The sequence below is a fragment of the Rhipicephalus microplus genome, unplaced genomic scaffold, assembly GCF_043290135.1.
Source record: "Rhipicephalus microplus isolate Deutch F79 unplaced genomic scaffold, USDA_Rmic scaffold_175, whole genome shotgun sequence".
Taxonomy (NCBI): Eukaryota; Metazoa; Arthropoda; class Arachnida; order Ixodida; family Ixodidae; genus Rhipicephalus; species Rhipicephalus microplus.
Window position 1 is genome coordinate 135,001 of NW_027464746.1, and position 15,000 is coordinate 150,000.

The 15,000-nt window shown below is 61.5% G+C and overlaps 2 non-coding genes across 2 annotated transcripts; both read right to left on the minus strand.

The window, feature by feature from the left end:
- Nucleotides 1–196: 196 nt before the first annotated feature.
- Nucleotides 197–349, minus strand: LOC142791562 (5.8S ribosomal RNA). The gene has a single exon (XR_012890300.1). It is a non-coding gene; the product is annotated as a 5.8S ribosomal RNA (ribosomal RNA).
- A 1,719-nt stretch (nucleotides 350–2,068) lies between these two features.
- On the minus strand, nucleotides 2,069–3,883 carry LOC142791580 (small subunit ribosomal RNA). Its single transcript, XR_012890316.1, has one exon. It is a non-coding gene; the product is annotated as a small subunit ribosomal RNA (ribosomal RNA).
- Between the last annotated feature and the right edge of the window lie 11,117 nt (nucleotides 3,884–15,000).

Genomic DNA, 15,000 nt, shown 5'->3' on the forward strand with positions numbered 1-15,000 from the left:
CCACATCCTCAATGCAGTCGGTCGCCCCCGTTTCGGTTGGGCTCTGGCACGACGGTCGCCACCGTCTCGCCCTTGAGTGGCCGCTGTTGGCGCTCGCTGTGAGGTGTTCAGCGTGCTGTCCGTGTTGCCGACGCGGTCAAAACGAGTCGACGGCTCACGTTCCCTTGTGCGCCGAAGGCTCTCTTGATATGTGATCCGACCCTCAGACAGACGAAGCCAAGGGAAGACCCAAGGCCGCAATGTGCGTTCAAAGAATCAGTGCTCAGTGTGTCCTGCAATTCACACCAAGTCTCGCAGCTGGCTGCGTTCTTCATCGACCCGAGAACCGAGTGATCCACCGCTTAGAGTCGTGAAAAAGTGTTTGTTCAATTCCGTACAGTCAAAACCAAACGTTTCTGGCACTCGGCCAAACAGTGGCCAAGAAGGGCGCTTTTCAGCGCACGCTTGGACTCCAAAACTCTGCCGCGCCTTTTTCGGCTGCCGCAAATCGAGCAAACGGTGTGTTTCGGACGGCGTTTCGCTTTCGCTACTTGCGAGTGCTTTCGTGGTCCACCCCTCTATAAATACTCGGGAGGCGTCGAAGCCGGTTCTCCAAGCCGGACCCGTAGGTATCGTTGTGTGCTCGCTCTCATTGGCCCGCCTAACCAGAAAATGCCTGCGGTACACCCATTTGGATAAGAGTGCACGCAGATGCGGGCCTCGACGGCTACACATTTCCTCGGGCGGCCGCCTCCCGGCCTCCGTGGAGCGCGGGATGCACGGTCCCATCGACAAGCCTCTCCCGTTTTTACCGTGGCGTCGCGGTTCACCACGGCAGGCGGGTCGGTCTCCTCCGCATAAAAAGGGGGACCCCCGCTTTTTGTTCCACGAAATCGCACAAGCTTTTTTCGCATCCACGGTTTGCCACCGCACACCAAAATGCCGATCCGGCTGCCTACTTTAGCCAACAGGTGGAGCCAGGCGCGCCGTACTTGCGCGGCACTTCCCACGTCCACCGAAGTCGGTGCCAAGGACCACTTTCGGCGCCGGAGCCGCGTACGAGCCTACTCGAGGCGGAAGAACGAAGCCAGCAAGGGCCTGGCCGCAAGTGCGTTCAATTGTCGGGACGTCCAAGTCCCTCGTTCTTCCGTGCTTCCTCTTTCGGCAAGTCGTTGCGGCACCTTCCCAAAGCGCGCAGACCCGCTAATCGCGACGAGCGCGACGTGGCCGTGCCGCCTTTCCCTCGGCAGCAAGCAAAACGCCTGGCAACGTCGACGCTCCCCTAACCGCGATCTCGCACCGTGTTTCGTGTGGCGAATTCAAAAGCCGGCCGGCGCTGCTGCAACCATTACGGTCGGTACGCATACGCCGCGGAGGGCGGGACGGTCATCGGAGCGTGCGGTTCCTCCATCGAGTACTGCGCACCTCGGCCGTCGCATCGCCGTGCCATGACCGGCCGCGCGTCAACGCGAACCGGTGCCAGCGAGATCCCTCGCCTGCAAGAACCGACCGGCAGCCTCCGTCACCCGAGGACGCGGAGGCGCTTGCCGCGGACGGCGGGACGGTATGCACTGGTGCACAGCGGACCCGTCACATCGCCAGTTCCTTGACCGACCGCCGACGCTTGTGCCGTTCCTCTCGTACTTGGCAGTCGCCGCGCGATTGTCGGGTCTCGTTCTTGCACGCTCGAACGGTCGGGAGGGCACTCGGCTGGCGTTTCGGGAACGCGCAGCCTCGCCTTCTACCGACGTAACCACGACTCGCCGTTCGCGCTCCGCCGCTCCTGTTTACAGTACTACGCGGTCCCGCAGCGGTCGGGTCGCGCATTTCGAGCGCTTCGAGCCACGGTGCAGTGGCGGGTCGAAAGCCGACCTATGAGTGCGTTGCGCCGTTTGTACCCGCGTCCGCCACCTGGCCGACCGTCCAAGGTCGCGGTGTTGGCGTCCGCTGGGCGCAACAATTTGTCACGGGGTGCCGCTCCACATTCAGGCAGCCCCGTGGGGAAAAGCCGACCCCGCGTCCAAACGGGGTCAGCGGCAGAAAGTGTCGGGCGCAGACGCAGCTGAGGCGCTCACCCTTCACAATCCGTTAATGATCCTTCCGCAGGTTCACCTACGGAAACCTTGTTACGACTTTTACTTCCTCTAAATGATCAAGTTTGGTCATCTTTCCAACAGACCGGCGCAACCGAAAGGCCGCGCCGGACATCGGTCCGAAGACCTCACTAAATCATTCAATCGGTAGTAGCGACGGGCGGTGTGTACAAAGGGCAGGGACGTAATCAACGCGAGCTTATGACTCGCGCTTACTGGGAATTCCTCGTTCAAGGGGAACAATTGCAAGCCCCTATCCCAATCACGAAAGAAGTTCCACGGGTTACCCAGTCTTTTCAGACAGGGATAAAGACACGCTGCTTCCTTCAGTGTAGCGCGCGTGCGGCCCCGGACATCTAAGGGCATCACAGACCTGTTATTGCTCTGTTTCGTGCGGCTAGGAGCCGCTTGTCCCTCTAAGAAGGTTGTAAGGTGCTGGGAACCCCGCACCTATTTAATAGGCTAGAGTCTCGTTCGTTATCGGAATTAACCAGACAAATCGCTCCACCAACTAAGAACGGCCATGCACCACCATCCACCGAATCAAGAAAGAGCTCTCAATCTGTCAATCCTCCCAGTGTCCGGGCCGGGTAAGTTTTCCCGTGTTGAGTCAAATTAAGCCGCAGGCTCCACTCCTGGTGGTGCCCTTCCGTCAATTCCTTTAAGTTTCAGCTTTGCAACCATACTTCCCCCGGAACCCAAATACTTTGGTTTCCCGGAAGCTGCCCGCCGAGTCATTTGAGTAACTCAGGCGGATCGCTGGTTGGCATCGTTTATGGTCAGAACTAGGGCGGTATCTGATCGCCTTCGAACCTCTGACTTTCGTTCTTGATCAATGAAAACATTCTTGGCAAATGCTTTCGCAGTAGTTCGTCTTGCGACGGTCCAAGAATTTCACCTCTAGCGCCGCAATACGAATGCCCCCGTCCGTCCCTCTTAATCATTACCTCGTATTCCAAAAACCAACAGAACAGAAACGAGGTCTTGTTCTATTATTCCATGCAAGTTTATTCAGGCGACTCGCCTGCGTTGAGCACTCTAATTTTTTCAAAGTAAAAGCACCGGCCATCTCGAGGCACACAATGAAGTGCACCAAGAAAGAACCGGCATGATGTTCAGTCCGAGCCGTCGCATCGGGTAGATGCACTACTCGTCTGGAACTGAGATCCAACTACGAGCTTTTTAACCGCAGCAGCTTTAGTATACGCTATTGGAGCTGGAATTACCGCGGCTGCTGGCACCAGACTTGCCCTCCAATTGATCCTCGTTAAAGGATTTAGAGTGTACTCATTTCAATTACGGGGCCTCAAAAGAGTCCCGTATTGTTATTTTTCGTCACTACCTCCCCGTGCCGGGAGTGGGTAATTTGCGCGCCTGCTGCCTTCCTTGGATGTGGTAGCCGTTTCTCAGGCTCCCTCTCCGGAATCGAACCCTGATTCTCCGTTACCCGTAACAACCATGGTAAGCAAGTAACCTACCATCGAAAGTTGATAAGGCAGACACTTGAAAGAAACGTCGCCGGCTCGTGGCCATGCGATCAGCACAAAGTTATCCAGAGTCACCACACAATACGGGCCGAAACCCGATCGATCTTGGTCTAATAAAAGCACCCGTTACCCAAAGGGCTCCAGGCTCACTGCATGTATTAGCTCTAGAATTGCCACAGTTATCCAAGTAGGAAGAAACGATCTAAGGAACCATAACTGATTTAATGAGCCATTCGCGGTTTCGCCTTATTTCGGCATGTACTTAGACATGCATGGCTTAATCTTTGAGACAAGCATATGATTACTGGCAGGATCAACCAGGTAATCGTTCGACTGCGCGTCCGTCCTCGCCTTCGGCGGGCCGGACGCAGTCTGTGTGCGGCGGAGGCCACCTTCAGGCGCCCCAACACGCTTATTTTGCACTCCGAGATGACGGCGTTCGAGCTCGCTACGGCACAACCTTCCCGAAAGACGAGTGGGAGCCGTGCGGCAAGAAGCACGTTCATGCTCGCTCTTTTTCGTTGCATCGACTCGGTCGCGCCGTGCGGGTTGCCCAAGCCCGCTGCACTGTCGGTGGACCGGCCGGAACTAGCAACGGAGCCGAGACTGCAAAGCCGCCAGACGACGGGTCACGCCCGCGTCTTCGGCGCTTTCGCATCTGAATCGCCCGAGGACGACACGGAACACACCTCGATATCGTGGTAAAACGGCACCGTCCGACAACCAGCCCCTAACGCATCAAGCGGATGAGGCTGCAGACGACTGCCGTGGATTCCCCTGGAGCAGACCCGAGGACACGCTTGACGAGGCCGAAGCCCGCCGCATATCAGACACCCGGTCGCTTTCGCGTACGCCGCTCACGAGAACCCCCACATAATAGCAGCGATAAGTACCCAGACCTCCTTGGGCACTAATACGAGCGTACTCGAGAAAATTTCACCGCGGGTGTGCCCCGAAACGTGTGGCACGTTGAGCGTGCCACAAGTCTACGTCGCTCTCAAACCCGCCGAGGTCGTAGAATTTGCGACCCTACTCACGAAATTCCCACCGAGGATACGGCCGCAAACGTACCGCACCTTGGGTAGGCCACGAGTTTGTGCAACACTACGCTGACGGCACAGCACCGAGGTCGTGCGCGCACGCACGGGAAAATTCCGCCGCGGTTTCTGCCGAAAACGTGAGGCACCACGACTCTCCGCAAGTTCGCGTCGACTGCGAAAGACCGAAGTCGTGAACGACGTGTCCGCTACTCGCCGCCGACACGCTGGACACCAAACGTACAACGACTCGACGGCGTCGTAGAGGCCCACGACGCGGTTTTCCTTAACGACGTCTCGGCGTGGCACCGACAGGTTAGAACGGCCGACCAACGTTCCCTGTCCGCCGTTCGGCTCAGTCGAAGGGCTCGGCGACTTCGGCAACGCTGCGAAGCCGCACGGTGACGCACGCCATGTCCCCATTTTTTTTTTTTTTCTTTCTGCGTCTGCCGGGGTGCCCCTATAATAGCAGCGATAAGCACCCAGACCGCCGTGGGTCGCTCGCCCCGGCTGACGTGGTTTTTCGTACTCCTGCGGCGGTCGCCGTCAAGCACGTCCAAATACGCTACTTTCGTGGGCGCATTCACGCTCTTTCGCTTCGCCGGAGTGCCAGCACTCACTCTGCCAAAAACGGCGAACATCCGAGCGGCGGTTCCCACTTTTGCGTCGGCGTCGCAAACCCCGCCCCGGCAGACGAGGTTTGCCGTACTCGTGCGACGGTGGCCGGCGGGCACGTCGAAAGACGCCGATATCGTGCGCGAATTGGCGCACCTTGGCTTCACCGGAGTGCCGCCACTGACTCCTCCAAAAACGGCGAAGATCCGAGCGGCGCTTCCCACTTTCGCATCGGCGTCCCGAACTCCGCCCCGGCTGACGCGGTTTACCGTACTCGTGCGACGGTCGCCGGCGAGCACGTGGAAAGACGCCGATATCGTGCCCGAATCGGCTCCGTTCGGCTTCGCCGGAGTGCCAGCACTGGCTCGGCGAAAGACGACGAACATCCGAGCGACGGTTCTCACTATTGCGTACGCGTCGCAAACCCCGCCCCGGCAGACGCACTTTGCCGTACTCGTGCGACGGTCGCCGGCGAGCACGTAGAAAGACGCCGATATCGTGCCGGAATCGGCCCCGTTTGGCTTCGCCGGAGTGCCAGCACTCACTCGGCCACAAACGGCGAACATCCGAGCGGCGGTTCCCACTTAGCCGTCGGCGTCCCGAACTCCGCCCCGGCAGACGCGGTTGCCGAGCTCGTGCGACTAGCGACCGCGAAGCCGTCTCGCGACGCCGCTTTCGTGCGCGGCTCCCACTGCGACCTGGGTCACCCGAGGTCGACGAGCAAGAAAGAATGTCGAAAAAAAATTTTTTTTTTTTTGCGTCTGCCGGGGTGCCCCTATAATAGCAGCGATAAGCACCCAGACCGCCATGGGTCGCTCGCCCCGGCTGACGTGGTTTTTCGTTTTCCTGCGGTGGTCGTCGTCAAGCACGTCCAAACACGCCACTTTCGTGGGCGCATTCGCGCTCTTTCGCTTCGCCGGAGTGCCAGCACTCACTCTGCCAAAAACGGCGAACATCCTAGTGGCGGTTCCCACTTTTGCGTCGGCGTCGCCAACCCCGCCCCGGCATACGCGGTTTGCCGTACTCGTGCGGCGGTGGCCGGCGGGCACGTCGAAAGACACCGATATCGTGCGCGAGTCGATGCTTCTTGGTCTCGCAGGAGGGCCGCCACTCACTCCTGCAAAAACGGCGAAGATCCGAGCGGCGCTTCCCACTTTTTCGTCGGCATCGCAAACCTCGCCCCGGCAGACGCGCTTTGCCGTACTCGTGCGACGGTCGCCGGCGAGCACGTCGAAATACGCCGATATCGTGCCCGAATCGGCCCCGTTTCGCTTCGCCGGAGTGCCAGCACTCACTCGGCCAAAAACGGCGAACATCCGAGCAGCGGTACCCACTTAGCCGTCGGCATCCCGAACTCCGCGCCGGCTGACGCGGTTGCCGAGCTCGTGCGACTAGCGACCGCGAACGCGTCTCGCGACGCCGCTTTCGTGCGCGGCTCCCATTGCGACCTGGGTTACCCGAGCTCGACCAGCAAAAAAGAAGGTCGAAAAAAAATTTTTTTTTTCTGCGTCTGCCGGGGTGCCCCTATAATAGCAGCGATAAGCACCCAGACCGCCGTGGGTCGCTCGCCCCGGCTGACGTGGTTTTTCGTACTCCTGCAGCGGTCGCCGTCAAGCACGTCCAAATACGCCACTTTCGTGGGCGCTTTCGCGCTCTTTCGCGTCGCCGGTGTGCCAGCACTCACTCTGCCAAAAACGGCGAACATCCTAGTGGCGGTTCCCACTTTTGCGTCGGCGTCGCCAACCCCGCCCCGGCATACGCGGTTTGCCGTACTCGTGCGGCGGTGGCCGGCGGGCACGTCGAAAGACACCGATATCGTGCGCGAGTCGATGCTTCTTGGTCTCGCAGGAGGGCCGCCACTCACTCCTGCAAAAACGGCGAAGATCCGAGCGGCGCTTTCCACTTTTTCGTCGGCATCGCAAACCTCGCCCCGGCAGACGCGCTTTGCCGTACTCGTGCGACGGTCGCCGGCGAGCACGTCGAAATACGCCGATATCGTGCCCGAATCGGCCCCGTTTCGCTTCGCCGGAGTGCCAGCACTCACTCGGCCAAAAACGGCGAACATCCGAGCAGCGGTACCCACTTAGCCGTCGGCATCCCGAACTCCGCGCCGGCTGACGCGGTTGCCGAGCTCGTGCGACTAGCGACCGCGAACGCGTCTCGCGACGCCGCTTTCGTGCGCGGCTCCCATTGCGACCTGGGTTACCCGAGCTCGACCAGCAAAAAAGAAGGTCGAAAAAAAATTTTTTTTTTCTGCGTCTGCCGGGGTGCCCCTATAATAGCAGCGATAAGCACCCAGACCGCCGTGGGTCGCTCGCCCCGGCTGACGTGGTTTTTCGTACTCCTGCAGCGGTCGCCGTCAAGCACGTCCAAATACGCCACTTTCGTGGGCGCTTTCGCGCTCTTTCGCGTCGCCGGTGTGCCAGCACTCACTCTGCCAAAAACGGCCAACATCCGAGCGGCGGTTCCCACTTTTGCGTCGGCGTCGTAAACCCCGCCCCGGCAGACGCGGTTTGCCCTACTCGTTCGACGGTCGCCGGCGAGCGCGTCGAAAGACGCCGATATCGTGCGCTAATTGGCGCTCCTTGGCTTCTCCGGAGTGCCGCCACTCACTCCTCCAAAAACGGCGAAGATCCGAGCGGCGTTCTCCACTTTCGCATCGGCGTCCCGAACTCCGCCCGGGCTGACGCGGTTTACCGTACTCGTGCGACGGTCGCCGCCGGGCACGTCGAAAGACGCCGATATCGTGCCGTAATCGGCCCCGTTTGGCTTCGCCCGAGTGCCAGCACTCACTCGGCCAAAAACGGCGAACATCCGAGCAGCGTTTCCCACTTTCGCATCGGCGTCCCGAAGCCCGCCCCGGCAGACGCGGTTTGCCCTACTCGAGCGACGGTCGCCGGCGATCACGTCGAAAGGCGCCGAATTCGTGCACGAATCGATGCTTCTTGGTCTCGCAGGAGGGCCGCCACTCACTCCTGCAAAAACGGCGAAGATCCGAGTTGCGCTTCCCACTTTTTCGTCGGCGTCCCGAACTACGCCCCGGCTGACGCGGTTTACCGTACTCGTGCGACGGTCGCCGGCGGGCACTTCAAAATACGCCGATTTCGTGGGCGCATTCACGCTGTTTCGCTTCCCCGGAGTGCCAACACTCACTCTGCCGAAAGCGGCGATCATCCGAGCGGCGGTTCCCACTTTTGCGTCGGCTTCGCAAACGGCGCCCCGGCAGACGCGCTCGTGCGACGTACTCGTGCGACGGTCGCCGGCGAGCACGTCGAAAGACGCCGATATCGTGCTCGAATCGACCCCGTTTCGCTTCGCCGGAGTGCTGCCAGTCACGGCGCAGAAAACGGCGAACAAGTGTTTTTTTTTTTTTTTCCTAGAATTTGTGTTATAGAAGGCACATTTGATATCGGACGATAATTTTCAACTTTATCACGCGCACCGATTTTCGTGTAGAGGTTTGCAAGTTTATGGGAATTTCTCCACTTGGAATAATGCGATTTAGTAGTACTACGAGAACTTCATGGATGTACTCAAGGGTACGGGGCAAGTCAGTTACGTCAACACCTGCAGATTTTTTACACTTCAAACTGAAAATTGTTGGTTGTGAGTCCTCGTGTGATATTAAAGGCCGATTCGCTAACACATAGAACAAAGAAAGAAAGGAAGAAAAAACGCCCGCGCTCGCTCAAGAAACCTGGGTTCGCAACAAGTGGCAACAACAAGCAACCGAGCGAGTGCGCCAAAACCCGTGGCGGCCGAACAAACGCGAAGTCCCAACCGCGTCAGCCGGGGCGGCACGGGACAGGAAAAATCACTTCAGCCGGGGCGGCGGGGCACCGAATAAACCTCGTCACCTCGTCGCAGGATAAAAGAGGAAACAAAAAGTCTAAACAGCGTCTGCTGGAGCGAATGCGTAATAAAACAACAACAACAACAAAAAAAAAACACCCGCGCTCAAGAAGTCTGCAATCCTCACAAAAGGCGACTGTGACCGAGCAGCGTCAGCCGGGGCCGTGCGGAAACGGAAAAACCGCGACTACCGGGGCGTCGAGGCACCGAAAAATCCACTTCAGCCGCGGCGAAAAAAAAAAACAAAAAGAAAGACGGAGGGGGGGGGGGAACCACGTCTGCCGGGGCGAAGGAAAAAAAAAACGCGTCTGCCGAGCGAGCCCGGGTGCGGCACCACCGGGAAAACTGTGGCAAACAGACATGGCGATCGAGTGAGTGGGCCGCCAGCCAGGCTCAGCCAAAAAGTGCAAAGTCCGAACTGCGTCAGCCGGGGCGGCAAAAACCGCGTCAGCCGGGGCGGCGCAAAAAACCGCGTCTGCCGGGGCGGCACGAAACCGCGTCAGCCGGGGCGGGGCGAAAACTGCGTCAGCCGGGGCGAAAAGAAAAAAAAAAACGCGTCTGCCGGGGCAAGCCCGGGTGCGGCACCACCGGGAAAACTGTGGCAAACAGACATGGCGATCGAGTGAGTGGGCCGCCAGCCAGGCACAGCCGAAAAGTGCAAAGTCCGAACCGTGTCAGCCGGGGCGACGCAAAAACCGCGTCAGCCGGGGCGGCGCGAAAACCGCGTCAGCCGGGGCGGCACGAAACCGCGTCAGCCGGGGCGGCGCGAAAACTGCGTCAGCCGGGGCGGCGCGAAAACCTCGTCAGCCGGGGCGAGCGAAAAGGGGGGGGGGGGAACCACGTCTGCCGGGGCGAAAGAAAAAAAAACGCGTCTGCCGGGGCGAGCCCGGGTGCGGCACCACCGGGAAGACTGTGGCAAACAGACATGGCGATCGAGTGAGTGGGCCGCCAGCCAGGCTCAGCCCAAAAAGTGCCAAGTCCGAACTGCGTCAGCCGGGGCGGCAAAAACCGCGTCAGCCGGGGCGGCGCGAAAACCGCGTCTGCCGGGGCGGCGCGAAAACTGCGTCAGCCGGGGCGAGCCCGGGTGCGGCACCACCGGGAAAACTGTGGCTAACAGACATGGCGATCGAGTGAGTGGGCCACCAGCCAGGCTCAGCCAAAAAGTGCCAAGTCCGAACTGCGTCAGCCGGGGCGGCAAAAACCGCGTCAGCCGGGGCGGCGCAAAAAAACCGCGTCTGCCGGGGCGGCACGAAACCGCGTCAGCCGGGGCGGCGCGAAAACTGCGTCAGCCGGGGCGAAAGAAAAAAAAAAACGCGTCTGCCGGGGCGAGCCCGGGTGCGGCACCACCGGGAAAACTGTGGCAAACAGACATGGCGATCGAGTGAGTGGGCCGCCAGCCAGGCACAGCCGAAAAGTGCTAAGTCCGAACTGCGTCTGCCGGGGCGGCACGAAACCGCGTCAGCCGGGGCGGCGCGAAAACCGCGTCTGCCGGGGCGGCACGAAACCGCGTCAGCCGGGGCGGCGCGAAAACTGCGTCAGCCGGGGCGAGCCCGGGTGCGGCACCACCGGGAAAACTGTGGCAAACAGACATGGCGATCGAGTGAGTGGGCCGCCAGCCAGGCACAGCCGAAAAGTGCTAAGTCCGAACTGCGTCTGCCGGGGCGGCACGAAACCGCGTCAGCCGGGGCGGCGCGAAAACCGCGTCTGCCGGGGCGGCACGAAACCGCGTCAGCCGGGGCGGCGCGAAAACTGCGTCAGCCGGGGCGAGCCCGGGTGCGGCACCACCGGGAAAACTGTGGCAAACAGACATGGCGATCGAGTGAGTGGGCCGCCAGCCAGGCACAGCCGAAAAGTGCTAAGTCCGAACTGCGTCAGCCGGGGCGGCAAAAACCGCGTCAGCCGGGGCGGCGCAAAAAACCGCGTCTGCCGGGGCGGCACGAAACCGCGTCAGCCGGGGCGGCGCGAAAACTGCGTCAGCCGGGGCGAAAGAAAAAAAAAAAACGCGTCTGCCGGGGCGAGCCCGGGTGCGGCACCACCGGGAAAACTGTGGCAAACAGACATGGCGATCGAGTGAGTGGGCCGCCAGCCAGGCACAGCCGAAAAGTGCTAAGTCCGAACTGCGTCTGCCGGGGCGGCACGAAACCGCGTCAGCCGGGGCGGCGCGAAAACCGCGTCTGCCGGGGCGGCACGAAACCGCGTCAGCCGGGGCGGCGCGAAAACTGCGTCAGCCGGGGCGAGCCCGGGTGCGGCACCACCGGGAAAACTGTGGCAAACAGACATGGCGATCGAGTGAGTGGGCCGCCAGCCAGGCACAGCCGAAAAGTGCTAAGTCCGAACTGCGTCTGCCGGGGCGGCACGAAACCGCGTCAGCCGGGGCGGCGCGAAAACCGCGTCTGCCGGGGCGGCACGAAACCGCGTCAGCCGGGGCGGCGCGAAAACTGCGTCAGCCGGGGCGAGCCCGGGTGCGGCACCACCGGGAAAACTGTGGCAAACAGACATGGCGATCGAGTGAGTGGGCCGCCAGCCAGGCACAGCCGAAAAGTGCAAAGTCCGAACCGTGTCAGCCGGGGCGACGCAAAAACCGCGTCAGCCGGGGCGGCGCGAAAACCGCGTCAGCCGGGGCGGCACGAAACCGCGTCAGCCGGGGCGGCGCGAAAACTGCGTCAGCCGGGGCGGCGCGAAAACCTCGTCAGCCGGGGCGAGCGAAAAGGGGGGGGGGGGAACCACGTCTGCCGGGGCGAAAGAAAAAAAAAACGCGTCTGCCGGGGCGAGCCCGGGTGCGGCACCACCGGGAAGACTGTGGCAAACAGACATGGCGATCGAGTGAGTGGGCCGCCAGCCAGGCTCAGCCCAAAAAGTGCCAAGTCCGAACTGCGTCAGCCGGGGCGGCAAAAACCGCGTCAGCCGGGGCGGCGCGAAAACCGCGTCTGCCGGGGCGGCGCGAAAACTGCGTCAGCCGGGGCGAGCCCGGGTGCGGCACCACCGGGAAAACTGTGGCTAACAGACATGGCGATCGAGTGAGTGGGCCACCAGCCAGGCTCAGCCAAAAAGTGCCAAGTCCGAACTGCGTCAGCCGGGGCGGCAAAAACCGCGTCAGCCGGGGCGGCGCAAAAAAACCGCGTCTGCCGGGGCGGCACGAAACCGCGTCAGCCGGGGCGGCGCGAAAACTGCGTCAGCCGGGGCGAAAGAAAAAAAAAACGCGTCTGCCGGGGCGAGCCCGGGTGCGGCACCACCGGGAAAACTGTGGCAAACAGACATGGCGATCGAGTGAGTGGGCCGCCAGCCAGGCACAGCCGAAAAGTGCTAAGTCCGAACTGCGTCTGCCGGGGCGGCACGAAACCGCGTCAGCCGGGGCGGCGCGAAAACCGCGTCTGCCGGGGCGGCACGAAACCGCGTCAGCCGGGGCGGCGCGAAAACTGCGTCAGCCGGGGCGAGCCCGGGTGCGGCACCACCGGGAAAACTGTGGCAAACAGACATGGCGATCGAGTGAGTGGGCCGCCAGCCAGGCACAGCCGAAAAGTGCTAAGTCCGAACTGCGTCTGCCGGGGCGGCACGAAACCGCGTCAGCCGGGGCGGCGCGAAAACCGCGTCTGCCGGGGCGGCACGAAACCGCGTCAGCCGGGGCGGCGCGAAAACTGCGTCAGCCGGGGCGAGCCCGGGTGCGGCACCACCGGGAAAACTGTGGCAAACAGACATGGCGATCGAGTGAGTGGGCCGCCAGCCAGGCACAGCCGAAAAGTGCTAAGTCCGAACTGCGTCAGCCGGGGCGGCAAAAACCGCGTCAGCCGGGGCGGCGCAAAAAACCGCGTCTGCCGGGGCGGCACGAAACCGCGTCAGCCGGGGCGGCGCGAAAACTGCGTCAGCCGGGGCGAAAGAAAAAAAAAACGCGTCTGCCGGGGCGAGCCCGGGTGCGGCACCACCGGGAAAACTGTGGCAAACAGACATGGCGATCGAGTGAGTGGGCCGCCAGCCAGGCACAGCCGAAAAGTGCTAAGTCCGAACTGCGTCTGCCGGGGCGGCACGAAACCGCGTCAGCCGGGGCGGCGCGAAAACCGCGTCTGCCGGGGCGGCACGAAACCGCGTCAGCCGGGGCGGCGCGAAAACTGCGTCAGCCGGGGCGAGCCCGGGTGCGGCACCACCGGGAAAACTGTGGCAAACAGACATGGCGATTGAGTGAGTGGGCCGCCAGCCAGGCACAGCCGAAAAGTGCTAAGTCCGAACTGCGTCTGCCGGGGCGGCACGAAACCGCGTCAGCCGGGGCGGCGCGAAAACCGCGTCTGCCGGGGCGGCACGAAACCGCGTCAGCCGGGGCGGCGCGAAAACTGCGTCAGCCGGGGCGAGCCCGGGTGCGGCACCACCGGGAAAACTGTGGCAAACAGACATGGCGATCGAGTGAGTGGGCCGCCAGCCAGGCACAGCCGAAAAGTGCTAAGTCCGAACTGCGTCTGCCGGGGCGGCACGAAACCGCGTCAGCCGGGGCGGCGCGAAAACCGCGTCTGCCGGGGCGGCACGAAACCGCGTCAGCCGGGGCGGCGCGAAAACTGCGTCAGCCGGGGCGAGCCCGGGTGCGGCACCACCGGGAAAACTGTGGCAAACAGACATGGCGATCGAGTGAGTGGGCCGCCAGCCAGGCACAGCCGAAAAGTGCTAAGTCCGAACTGCGTCAGCCGGGGCGGCAAAAACCGCGTCAGCCGGGGCGGCGCAAAAACCGCGTCTGCCGGGGCGAAATAAAAAAAAAACAAAGAAAAAAGCCCGCGCTTAATCAAAAGAAAACAAAGAAAAAAGCTTGCGCTTAATCAAAAGAAAACAAACAAAAAAAGTTCGCGCTTAAGCCTGGCGGTGGAACCACCGGGGCAAACAGACCTGGCGATCGAGTGAGTGGGCCGCCAGCCGGGGTGAGCCAAAAAGTGCAAAGTCCGAACCGCGTCAGCCGGGGCGACGCAAAAACCGCGTCAGCCGGGGCGGCGCGAAAACCGCGTCAGCCGGGGCGGCGCGAAAACCGCGTCAGCCGGGGCGGCGCAAAAACCGCGTCAGCCGGGGCGGCGCAAAAACTGCGTCAGCCGGGGCGGCACGGAAAAACGAAAACCGCGTCAGCCGGGGCGACATCAAAATGAGGAAAAAAAAAAAAAACTGCCTTAGGACACCTGCGTACACTTTCATGCGTTTGGGCATATCTCTCTGTAACACGCGCGCCCCTCGTTACGCGCGGCACTCTGTTTTCTCCGACACCCATATTTCGGCGGCATGTGGCACGCGCGCCCGTCCCTACGCACGGCACACCGCAGTGCTTTCTCGATATTTTTCTTTTCCTCCAACACCGTCATCTATAGGCTTTTAGTGACCTGTTGCTCGTGGCACAAGTTCGCTAGCTCTGACACCTCTTGCATGCGCACCGTTTTTGCGCACGGTGCTATGCCGCAAAGCACGGCAGTCGCATGCGTTTCTCTCAGGCACCTCTTTTTTGACACAACGCTGTGGTGCTTAGAAACACACGCGCCGCTTTTGCGCACAGAACTCCACCGTACAGCACGGTAGTCACGTTTGTTCCACACGAACAGCAGTGTGCATCGTGCTACGACACTTTGAAAGCTTTTTCTTCCGAGTCTCGACCGCGCTGTTCCTTTCGTACTTGGCGCGATTTTGGGACCAGCTTTGTTTTAAACCCCTACTGCGCGCCGTTCCTTTCGTACTTGGCGCGGTTCAGGGTTTGTTTCGAGCCCTTAGCCGCGCTGTTCCCTCCGTACTTGGCGCGGTTTAGGGTCGAGCTTTGTCTCGAGCCCTCTCCGCGCCGTTCCTTCCGTACTTGGCGCGGTTTAGGGTTTGTTTCGAGCCCTTAGCCGCGCTGTTCCCTCCGTACTTGGCGCGGTTTAGGGTTTGTTTCGAGCCCTTAGCCGCGCTGTTCCCTCCGTACTTGGCGCGGTTTAGGGTCGAGCTTTG